The following is a 12568-nucleotide window of genomic DNA, read 5'->3' as shown; positions in this document are numbered from 1 at the left end:
GCCTATATAGCCAAATCTCTTATTTTTCTTTTAAGCTCTATGTCCAGTCAACCACGAAAGCCATGAACAGAGTATTTAATGTTCATGTTCTTTCACAATTATTTCACATGAGAAGTAAGATATCACTCCATGCAGATTTAATATATGGGCCGCCTTCTTTTAAGTACCATCTTCTTCTCTTGGAAAATACAGAGTACTAAATTTCAAAGTTTTGAGAATCACGGAATTAGAGCAAACTTTCTTAGGAATATTATTTCATAAGTAGTTAAGTACTACAAATGAAGATTCAAAGAATCTTGAATTTCACTTTATTAAGAGTTTTCTTTATCATTCTTTTCTTTCTCGATTGAAGTGCAGGGAAATTTCCCAATTTAGAAAGCTAGTGATCATGACTCCTCGAAAATAATTTGGTTGTACATTCCAATTCATGTATGATTTGGACTTGGACTTTAAAAGTACGAAATGTTGGGTGTTGCCAAGAATTTCCCTTTCGACGAAAGTACTTAAAAGCAATCTAATCAATGATCTTAATTTGAAGCACTTGATGATGGAGAATAAACTCAAAGCATAAACTCAAAAGGTGCTTTGTTATTCTCTAGCTCCATTATTCTTGAGTCAATTTCAGGTTTAATGCTAGCACTTGTTTTCATTTTTTACTACTATAATTTATTTCATATTACGTACGTACATGAGAGGGAAGGTATATGTTAGGAGTCTATTAGTCATGCCAACTATTTATATTTAAGTACAAGCTATAGAGAATTCTAATATTTTTATTTGTACATTATTGATTTGAGATTAGTTTAAATGGACTGGACATTGAAAATTTATATAGTTGATTCCAACTTATTCAAATAGTATTGAGACACAATTATTATTGTTATTATACGTATGAGGAGAAGGGAGAAGTGGGAATTGACCAGTATCCCACCATTAGCGGAGATGGGTAGATGACACTTACTGAATATCTATTATACTTAGTTATTCTGTCTTGTTGTTTTTGAGCCTTTTTTTTTTGGCGGACTCATGTATCATTAGTTAATGAGCGTACGAAATAGGGCTATACCTTCTTTTGAAAAACTTTCATCGATACCACTACGTTCCAAGCGTTGATGTTAAAACTTGCACCTTGATTGTTTTAATTAGTGAGCGGATAAGTATAATTTAAAAAAAAAAAATGGAAGTAATTGGCAAAAGGCTTTTAGCCATAATAATGCTCTTTAAAGTACAGTGACACAGTTAGGATGCATGTGGCTCAATTTACTCAATTGATCCTTTTAACAACCTTAATTTATGTCCTAAGGATATAAAGAGTGTTGCAACTTTGAATATTATAGAACCCATTAGAACCCCAGATCCTTGGTGGTATTCTGTAGTGTTAATCTTCGTGATCATGCATGTCTCCTTTTACCTGAAAAATCAAAGGAAAATAAAGTTATTTGACTAGCTTGCTAGATCCTTGACGACTATATATGATGTAATTATAATTAGGCTGACGCAAGAAAACCTACATACACACACGTCTAATTTGTTTTCACATTATCAGAAGCGGGATCAAAACTTGCGGTTTAAGGATTCTGAACTACAATTTTTTTGCTGACTGTGTTCTGGATAGATTTCCCCAATTACTTTGTGCCGAGCTCTAATACGATTTGATTTATAAATAAGCATTTTTGTTAAAATATGAGTAACCCCAAACCCTTCTAAAGTCACAAACATATAATTTTAAATCAAAATTATTAGGTTCTGCCAAACACGTAAATATGATGATGGTTCCGCGCCTTATATTTTAAGTCACAGGCTCTAATAAGTTTTGGTAATCGGAAAACGTATTTTTTGTACATGCAAATTAAATAAGAATTTTTTGTTTGATTATAGATCAATATTTATAATACATGTTAAGGCAAATGCATAAAGTTGTTAGTGATTGTATTGCATGTATGACGAAAGGCCACTGAAAAAAAAGTAGGTGACCAACTTTGAATTGGTACGACCTTTATTATATTGTGTGTTCTTAGTACTATGCTTCGACGGTACGAAAAATACTTGCACTATCAGTCACTTAAAAGATATATAATTGCACGTAACTCTATTTAATAAGTATTATTTCATCTGTCCTAATTTATTTAATGCACTATTTTTTAGTATTTCTCAAAAAGAACGATATCTTATTATATTTAGAAATAATTTAATTTGAAGCTTTATATTTTTTCATTAGTGAGATGCTTTATGGCTACACAAGTATTTATGACTTGTTTTAAACCATAATTTTCAAAAGTATTCTTTTTTTCTTAAACTCCACGCCTAGTGAAAACGTGCATCACGTAAATTAGATGGAGAAAGTAATTGAGAACGTGTAATAAATAGTAAATAATTTATTATAACATGTAAAGTTACACTATGCACTTACTTTTGGGGACCACTTTTAAGATTTGTGAGATTGACATGTCGTTTGGTATAAGGTATAAGGTGGGATAAGAATTTGAGATTGAATTTATCCCATATTTGGTATGAGGTATAAATTAATCCCAGTATAAAATTATACCAACATTTGAGATTAAATTATTCCATCTCTCAGGTGGAATAACTAATAACAGAATTAGTTTTTCTTGGGATAATACTATTCTTACCCCATATTGGAGAACCTGAGATCAAACAACATGGAGCTGGAGGAACTTCTAGCCTCCATGCATTATCCCAAGTCCAGCTATATAACACTGGGGGGTCTGTAACTGGTAGAGTTCAAAGACAAACACACTGAGCTACTTTGCCATGGTGCTGAATCCAACTCTAACCAGGATCCTAAAGGAAACCTAGTTGACACCACCACCACCAATGGGGAAGGGTAAGGGTGTGAGTCAGGAAACCCAAACAACCCAAAACCAAATGCTGATGAACTTCATTCTATGGAATGTGAGAGGGGCAAATAATTGGGAGTTTAGGAGACATTGTGCTGCTATGGTGGGTTTGCGCAGACCCTCCATGCTTGTTTTATTAGAGACTAAGATGACTGAGCACAAGCAGTTGACCAAGACCTTGGCTTTACCCACCAGCTCCAGCAGGGGCGGATCCAGGATTTTCATCCAGGGTGTTCGAAAAAAAAAAGAAAGCTAAATATACACTGTAATTTTTTGCCGAGGGTGTTCGAAAGTTAATATATGCACATAAATACAGAAAATTTACCCTATATATACACTGTAATTTTTTGCCGAGAGTGTTCGGGTGAACACCCTCGGTTGGCTGTGCATTCGCCACTGAGCTCCAGTCTCCTGCTGTTGGAAACTCTGGAGGTCTGGTGATTATGTGGAAGGACCATTTAATGAATCTGGAGGACATTACCATCTCTAATCAAGCCATTCATGCCATTGTTAAGGTAAACAACTCTACTAACCCTTGGATATTTCTGCTATTTATGCTAGCAACTACTTTCTATTTGATAGACAAGTCCTTTGGACTCAGCTAAAAATTATGGCTAATAATATTAACACTAGTTGGTTTGTTGGAGGAGACTTTAATGAGATTCTTAAAGCCTCTGATAAATTTGGAGGAAACCAAATCCATACTAATAGAGCTCACTACTTTTGGAACTGCATTAATCATTGCAAACTTGTTGATCTAGGTTTCAAAGGTAGTAAATATACTTGGACTAATAAAAGATATAGGAATAGACAGCACCTCATTCTAGAAAGACTGGATAGATGTTTAGCTAATGACCTCTAGATTAACCAATTTCCAGAAGCCTCTGTTACTCACCTTCCTAGAACTCACTCAGACCATTGCCCCATGCTAGTCAGATTAGACAATTCTCACTCCATCCCTAGAGATAAACCATTCAGGCTAGAGACCATGTAGTGTAACCACCCTGACTTCAAATGCATTGTTCAGGAATGTTTTGAATTTGATCCCAACATTACAAGTGCTACTAGTAACTTTCAAACTAGAATCACTAACTGGAACAAGGAAGTCTTTGGGAACATCTTTTTCAAGAAAAAACAACTGCTAGCTAGAATTGATGGTATCCAAAAATCTAACCATTACCCTTATAGTCAATTTCTTCAAGACTTAGAGCATACCCTCTTGAAAGAATATGATGATGTCCTCACAGATGAGTATGAATTTTGGAGACTTAAATCTAGGATCAATTGGTTAACCCAAGAAGACTCCAATACTAAGTTTTTCCATACCAATACCCTTAATAGAAGAAGGAGGAAAAAAATTCTTGCCCTCAAGGATGATGTAGGCAACTGGATCTATGAGCAAAGTGATATTAAGACCTTTACTAATAGTTATTACCTTAAGCTTTATTCTACTGAACAAACTCATGCCAAATTAGACTATAAAAAAAACCCTTCTCAGTGGAATATTCTTTCAGATATTGATAGACAGAACCTTATAAAACCTCTGACCTTTAAAGAGATAAAAGATGTTGTCTTCTCCTTTAAACCTGACAAGGCCCCTGGACCTGATGGTATACATCCTTTTTTCTACCAAAAATCTTTGGGATATCATCTATAACCCTCTCATTACTTTTTGTAAGTATACTTTCAGCACTGGTACTATGGATGAAGATGTCAACACTACTTACTTTTGTCTTATCCCTAAATGTGTTAATGCCACTAACCTAAAGAACTTCAGGCCTATTGGTCTATGTAATACCCAATATAAGATTATTGTCCATAGGCTCAAGCCCCCTCTCCAAAAAATTATTGTTCTAACCAAGCCAGTTTCCTAAAAGGGAGAAGAACTTCTGATAATGCTATCATTGTTCAAGAATACATTAACCATTTCAAAAAAATGAATGGTAAGAATGCCAACATGATCCTAAAAATTGATCTAAAAAAGGCTTTTGATAGACTAGAATAGGCTTTTATTAGGGAAACTCTGCATTTCTTCAATTTTCCTACTAAGCTTATAACCCTTATTATGTCTTGTATCTTTACTACTTCTATTTCTATTCTTATCAATGGTGGCAAAACCACTCCCTTTAAGCCTAGCAGGGGTATTAGACAAGGGGACCCTATGTCTCCCTACATTTTGATTTTGTGCATGGAGATGCTTTCTAGAAGAATCAACCATGAAGTAGATATCAATAACTAGTTCCCTATCTCTATTTGCAGAAATGGCCCAAAAATTTCCCACATTTTCTTTGCTGATAATCTTATTCTGTTTGCTAGAGCAAACCTAAAAAAACTGCAATACCATCATTAACACCTTAAATAGCTTTAACCAAAGCTCTGGTCAAAAGATAAACCTGAGTAAGTCTAAAGTTGTATTCTCTAGCAATTGTAAGCCTGAGGACATTCAAACTTACTCCAATTGCCTCTCCATTAAACCTAGTACTTCTTTTGGGAAATACCTTGGATTCCCCATTTTTCACCAAAGACCTACAAATTGTGATTTTCAATTCATTTTGGACAATTTAAATACCAGATTAGCTGGGTAGAAAACTAAATATCTTAACATGGTTGGCAGAACCACTTTAGCTAAGGCCACCCTTAGTAGTATTCCTAACCATGTGATGTAATACATTAAGCTCCCTAGTAAGATTAATAAACTCATTAATAGGACCCAAAGGAATTTTATTTGGGGCACTACTAATACCAAAAAGTCTCATTAGTTGGGATATTGTTACCAGGCCCAAGAATGAGGGGGGTCAGGAATCCAAAAGGCTGAGATTAAAAACAAAACTATGCACACCAGCTTAGCATGGAGACTCTTTAAAAATCCTACATCTCTGTGGGCAAATACTCTGATTACTAAGAACTGCAGGAATAATTCATTCAACACTTCTTCTAGAACCTGGAAAAACATTACAGAAGGGTAAAATATATATAGAGAAGCCTCTCAATGGGTCCTTAACAAAGGAAATACTATAGATTTCTGGAATGACATATGGCTTCCTAATAGCCAACCCCTTAGGAACCTTATCTATGGCCCCCTACCCAAAAATGAGATGAATGCTAAAGTCAGTAACTTCATAAGGCACCAAACTTGGGCTCTAGATAGCCTCTCTTTTGATCTTCCCACTAGTATTAAGATGGCCATCCTTAATACTTTTTGCCCCTCTACAACCTCTGAGGAAGATTACTATTACTGAAGACTCACTAGTAATGATCTGTTCTCATCTCAGAGTACCTACCAATTGCTCAATTCCAAGCTCTATAATGCTAACAGTGACAGTGACTCCTTCAATTGGATTTGGAAAATGAAAACCCTAACAAGATCAAATACTTCTTCTGGATCCTTAGCCACTCCAAACTTCCCACAAACTACTACCTTAATTCCATTGGTATAAATATTAACCCTAAGTGCAGTTTCTGTAACTTTCCCAATGAAAATATTGAGCATATCTTTTTTGTGTGCAATGCTGTCAGGCATTTCTGGCAAAATGCAACTAAAAAATGTGTCACTGAGAACATTGACAATCAGACTTTTTTTACCCCCACCATTTGGGCAACTGACTGGACTAGACTTAAAACCAAAGATTTTAGCCATATCATTAGTTGGACCAAGTTACTACCCTTCTGTTTCTGGGTCATTTGTCTTAATAGGAACAATAACCTCTTCAATAACAAACAAGATCTCCTCTCTTTTGACCACTCTTATGGCTTAGCTATTGAGTAGTATAACTTGGGAAATAACAAAAATGATAATCCTAGAACAAAAATCTCTATAAAGTGGGAACCACCCGAGAGGGGTACCTATAAGTTAAAACACTGATGGCTCTTGTCTAGGAAACCTTGTAACTGGAGGTATTGGGGGAGTCTTTAGAGACAGCAATGGGGATTGGATAATTGGCTTTATGAAAGGAATTCCTAATGCTACTAACACTTTGGCTGAATTGAGTGTTGTACTACAGGGACTTCAAATGGCGTTGGATAATAATCTAACACTATTGGAAATTGCTACAGATTTAATGGAGGTAATCACTATGCTACAACAGGGGCATTTAGCTTATAACCCTATTATTTTGAAATGCAGATTACTAATGGAGGAGCTAGGCGATCTGGTAGTTAGGCAAAACTACCGAGAGCAAAACAAGGTTGTGGATTTACTAGCAAAGGAGGGAGCGAGGCAACAACTTTTTGAACAAGCTCACATACTTCCCGGCCCCCCTATTTTTGTGTATGATATCTTTTGGGCTGATGTAATTAAAACTTCTTATAATCGTTTTGTTCCGGTTTGTACACCAACTATCTTGACAAACTTGAACAGGAGCCCATCAGCTTCTGTAATTATGTAACTGAAGCCATCAACAGACCCCTTAAACTTGTCCGTGAAATCCATTTAGACCCCCGAATTGAGACTCCTACCATCTGAATTCTTCAAGAACACGTTTACTGTGCCATATAGACACAAATTTGGCAATAATATTGTCATCTAAGTGCGTGGATAGCACTCACTGTGACATGGCAAACAAACCAATAAAAAAATACACATCAGCAAAGTAAAGAAAAAAGTAAAAATTTAAAAAGAAAAGGAAAAGCTTAATTCCCATGACCCCCACCCCACTCCCCCCGACCCCCACACCCAACCATCCCTATTTTTTCTCCTCCGATCCCCTCCACCATTACTTTCCACCCATTTTTTTTCTTCTCCAAAGCTACCATCCATTCTCTTCCTCCTTTAAACCCTAAATGAACCCAACTCAAGTTATTGTTAATCCCCGTTGATGTATCACAATTTCCTAGCATCTCATTTTAAATTGTATCTCAAAGAGATAAAAATCCAATTGTCTATGATTCTTATTGCTTATACTGTTGTTTTACTCAATTGTGTATGAATTTTAGACCTTCTTCCCTGTGTATTTCTGTAATTTCATCTTCTTTGTTAGTGTTTAATTTGATGGGTATGTCATAAGTTCTTCAATTCGATACTATTTTTTTCTTGCTCCTTCTTCCTTATCCAATGAATCTAGAGATACAGAAATAAAGAAAAGAATGGCATTTCCTTAGCAGCATACACCTTTCGAGTTTGCAACAAATAAAATCCTCCCCTCTTCCCTTTTTTCTTTCACCCTTAAAAATCCCTTTTATTCTTCCTCCACCAGAGATTGGCTTTTTCCTTTGAAAAGAGAGAAAGAGAAGGAATATTCAGACTTGAATCCTTAAAAAAAATTCAGACAACCTCCATTTTTTTCGAGAATATATTTCTCTGAGCAATAGACGCAGCATTGGTGTTGCCGGTGGAGAAGATGAAGGGGAGAGAGAGAGAAAACAATTGATTTGTCTTTTTTTTTTCTTTTTTTCTGTTGACACTTGTCATTTGGGACCCACATTAATAGCATTTTATATGCTTGTCACGCTCTTTAAAAACGTAGGCAACACGCATAGTGGCATGTCAATTCGGTATGTCTATATGGCACAATAAATGTTATCTTGGAGGGTTCAGATGGTAGGAGTCTCAGTTGGGGGAGGGGGGTTAAATGGATTTTTACGGATAAGTTCAAGGGTCTGTCGATGACTTCAGTCTTTTATATATATTAAGTATACTCCTCCAAAAATGGAATATGACACGTTAGTTTTTGGATTGAAATTAGTCACGAAGTCATATTTGTGATAGCAAAATTCATTTTATTGAAAGGTATTAAATCAAAGGTAAAAGGTAAACCTTTGCTTGACAAGTGGCAAATGTCCAACCAGTAACTTTGTTTGCCCAGACCTCTGTCCTTCTTCAGAGTTGCAATCTGCCCTTCCACTTTTATCATTTCGCCCCATACCCAACCCTCTATGCGGCCTCCCAACCCCACACCACAAAATAGTGGAGTAGTAGTAAGAGAAGAAACGTACCAGTGGTACGAAAATTTGTTAGTTTTACATTTTTCTTTTTCTAAATGGAGCTATACAATTTCATTTTTCAACCAGTTTCTAATAGCAAGTTATATTGTTATTTGTTCTTCCAGTTCTCACCTCCACCTAAAAAAAAAACAAGAATATTTTGTTCAAAATCTTAAAAATATGCAAAACGTATAGATGAATTGTGAACATATATTCTAAGTTAATTGATGTAACAGATGATATGACAGACGATGTTAACTTAAATCGTATTCTATAAATCTTATTTCTAAAATACATTTAATTTGTAAATCACATATCTAAAATAACTTTGTAAAGCGCCAACAAAAATCAATTTAAAAACTCAAGTCTTATGTCAGAATAACACATTCTAATACCAATAATGAAACCAACATAAATTGGTAAAGTATAGGTAAAAATAGAAATAGATCTCTTTGATTTCTCTTTTGAGGTACCTTGGGCTGCTAAAATGTATATTAAACTAGTAATTGACCATTTATTATTTTATGTATTTATGTGAAATTTGCAAATGGTGTAAAACATATAAGGAATAATTAGTGCATTCCTGAAATGACAGTTGACCAAGGCATAATTTGTGAATTGACAAACAATATATTGAAAAATTTAGGTACATAGTCCAACAGAGACTATTTTTATTAAGAAAAATTTATACCTAGATGTAAAATATAGTATAGCTGAAAATGAAGATAATAACTAGCTGGTTCCAGTAATTATTGAGATTTCAAAAAACTTAAGGAAAACTTTCACATTGAAAGAGACTGTGCCCATAGAATAAAATCTTGCATTCCCCAAGGTTTGAGAAATATTCTCCCGTTTTTAGGGTCAGAAGAAGCCCCTGATCCTTATGGTATGTAGTCTTTTCTTCATAAATGTTATTTTTCATTCTATTATATTTTTGTTTCCACCAAATTTATGTGGTTTTTTTAATGAATTTTTTTCCCATTTTTAGGATTAGGAGAAGCCCCTGCTCCGCATACCTTTTGCATTCCCTAATGTTTGAGAAATATTCTCCCATTATTAGGGTCAGGAGAAGACCCTGCTCCTCATGGTATGTAGTCTTTCCTTCATAAATGTTGTTGTTTTTCATTCTATTATTACTATATTTTTGTTTCCACCAACTTTATGTGATTTTTTTAATGAGTTTTTTTCCCTTTTTAAGGTCAGGAGAAGCCCCTGCTCCTCATGATATGTAGTCTTTTCTTCATAAATATTGTTGTTTTTTATTCAATTATATTTTTGTTTCCACCAACTTTATGTGGTTTTTTTAATGAATTTTTTTCCCGTTTTTAGGATTAGAAGAAGCCCCTGCTCCTCATACCTCTTGCATTCCCTAATGTTTGAGAAATACTCTCCCATTTTTAGGGTCAGGAGAAGCCCCTGCTCCTTATGGTATGTAGTCATTCCTTCATAAATGTTGTTGTTTTTCATTCTATTATTATTATATTTTTTTTTCCACCAACTTTATGTGGTCTTTTTAATGAATTTTTTTGTTGCTTTTCATCATTTGCTATGCCTTGATTGAGACGTTGAGGTGTTGTTTCATATTTGGCAGCCGTCACTTTATTTGGCACCGGTCACTTCATTTGTGTTTTATTATACTCCATAGCTACTTTTTATGCTACATCTACTATTCTGTGGTCTTGCTACTTTTTACTGTGCTCTACCTGTTATTCTAGCTGGTCTAGTTAGGAAAAGTTTTTAATTAATTTTCATCGAAGAATACTTTGGACGTGTTGTATCAATGTACTAATGGTAGTAGTAATATTAGAGGCAACAGTATGAGCCCAACATTTGTGACTATTTTGATGTCAATTTCATTTAGTATTTCCACCAACTTTATGTGGTTTTTTAATGAATTATTTTTTGCTTTTCATCATTTGCTATGCCTTGATTGAGACGTGAGGTGTTGTTTCATAGTATTTGGTAGCCATCACTTTATTTGGAATTTATGAAGTTGGAGCTGTGTTTTATTATTGTTGTTTTTGTGTAAAGAATATTTGATTGTTTTTGTTGTTGATTCTATCTTTTTGTTTGTGTTTTAGTTCCTCATCCTGATGGTCCTAAAGCGTTAGCTGCTAACGTTGCTCATTTGGTTACCATTGAACTTGATCAAACTACACTACATCTGCATATTATGGACTTAGAGAAACGGGCAGACGAGATATTCAACTCCCTTATTAGTCAAATCTCGTTTGCCCTCTTGTATTCTGGAGCAGGGCTTCTATTTAGGAACCCGTCAATCCCCTATGGCACTCTTCTTGTGTTCACCATAATGACTATTATCGTCTTCTTCCCCGCATTTTTCGTTGCACTGAACGTAGCGCTTATCAGAAGAGGAAGAATGAACCCAAATTTGAACAACATGAATGATAGGAGAAGAGCTCTAGGAGAGAGTGCAAAAGTGATTTGAAATCAGAGGAAAAATAAGGTGTGGCATGATAAAGTGAGCATTTTATTGAGATACCTTCCGAGTTGGACCCTAGAGTATTGGTGGATGAGGTTATCCACCGGTGCAATGTTATTGTGAACTCATCGACAATGATTGAACTTAACAAGTATAATACTCAGATGATCTTGACTACTATTGGATGTTTAGTGGTTCACGGTTCCATCTTTTACTACATTGCTTATTTCACATATGATTGTAAGTGGATTAATTTTTCATAATTTGATTTGTAGTAAATTAATTTTTCTTTGATATAATTTCTAACTATTTTTCTTTGTTGGTACAGATGCTAAGAAAGGGTGTGGATCTTCACTGCAGGTTATTTGAGGGTTAGTCATAAGCTCGAGCTCGTAAATGTTTCTCTGTGTCGTGGTTATATGTTGAGAAGCTTCAATCTTCTGGTCTAGTCTTGCACAATTAGTTTCTACAAGTAGTCTCTTTCATTTCTCTTTCACTTGTAATGAATTCTATTTTTGGTTAATTTTGATACAAGTATGAATTTGTGATAATTCCCCTGAAATGGAATCGAACAAATCTGTTGTTGGGATAACTATCACTTTTGGTGGTTGATCGTGATCAAGGCAATATCTTTTATAAGCAAACTTTAAAACAACGACGTACGTGAATATAAATTGCTATGGTGGTGGGTCCCTTTTTCTTTCCAACAGACACTACTAAAAAAACGGGAAAAATCGACGGCCAAAACCGACGGACCGAGTCGGTTTTTTTAATGAAACCGACGGCAAACCGACCTTTTATGGTCCGTCGATTTTCATAGCCTCGCTTTTTGGAAACCGACGGACCACGACGGTTTTTCCCGACGGACAGCGTCAGTTTCATTGTCCGTCGGGTTTTTTTCAATAATTTTAAAAAATAAATAAAAATTAAAAAAAATCGACCGACAAAAATCGATTTTTTAATTTCCGATTTTTTATCTTACATAATAATAATATATATTTTATGAAAAAACGACGCTACCGCGTCGGTTTTCTATTTAATTTTTTTTTATTTTAAATGAAAATCGACACAAGACGCTCTGCTTTTTCATAAAATTTAATAATTAATTTTTTAAAAACCGATCGACCGAGCTCTTACCGTTGTCGGTTTTCAGAAAATTTGCAAATTAATTTCCGTAAAACCGACGATCGCGCTTTCGTTCGGAAAATTTTCTCGTATGCAAATCATGCATTTTCTCGCAACCACACCCGTACGTAAACCGCATCATCACTGCCGTAACTAGTATTAAAATGCTCCAAATCAATTTAAAAAGAGTTAGCACACATAAAATCACCCTAAGTAATAATAA

At 34.9% G+C, this 12568-nt stretch overlaps 1 protein-coding gene across 1 annotated transcript in view; it reads left to right on the top strand.

Moving 5' to 3' along the window:
• The window catches only part of LOC132033058 (uncharacterized), a 35358-nt gene that overhangs the window by 12005 nt on the left and 10785 nt on the right, over nucleotides 1-12568 (top strand). The gene's annotated exons all lie outside the window — the stretch shown is intronic.

Source organism: Lycium ferocissimum, chromosome 10, assembly GCF_029784015.1.
Source record: "Lycium ferocissimum isolate CSIRO_LF1 chromosome 10, AGI_CSIRO_Lferr_CH_V1, whole genome shotgun sequence".
Classification (NCBI taxonomy): domain Eukaryota; kingdom Viridiplantae; phylum Streptophyta; class Magnoliopsida; order Solanales; family Solanaceae; genus Lycium; species Lycium ferocissimum.
The sequence above is the reverse complement of the archived record's forward strand: the minus strand, read 5'-3'. Positions and strand labels throughout refer to the sequence as shown.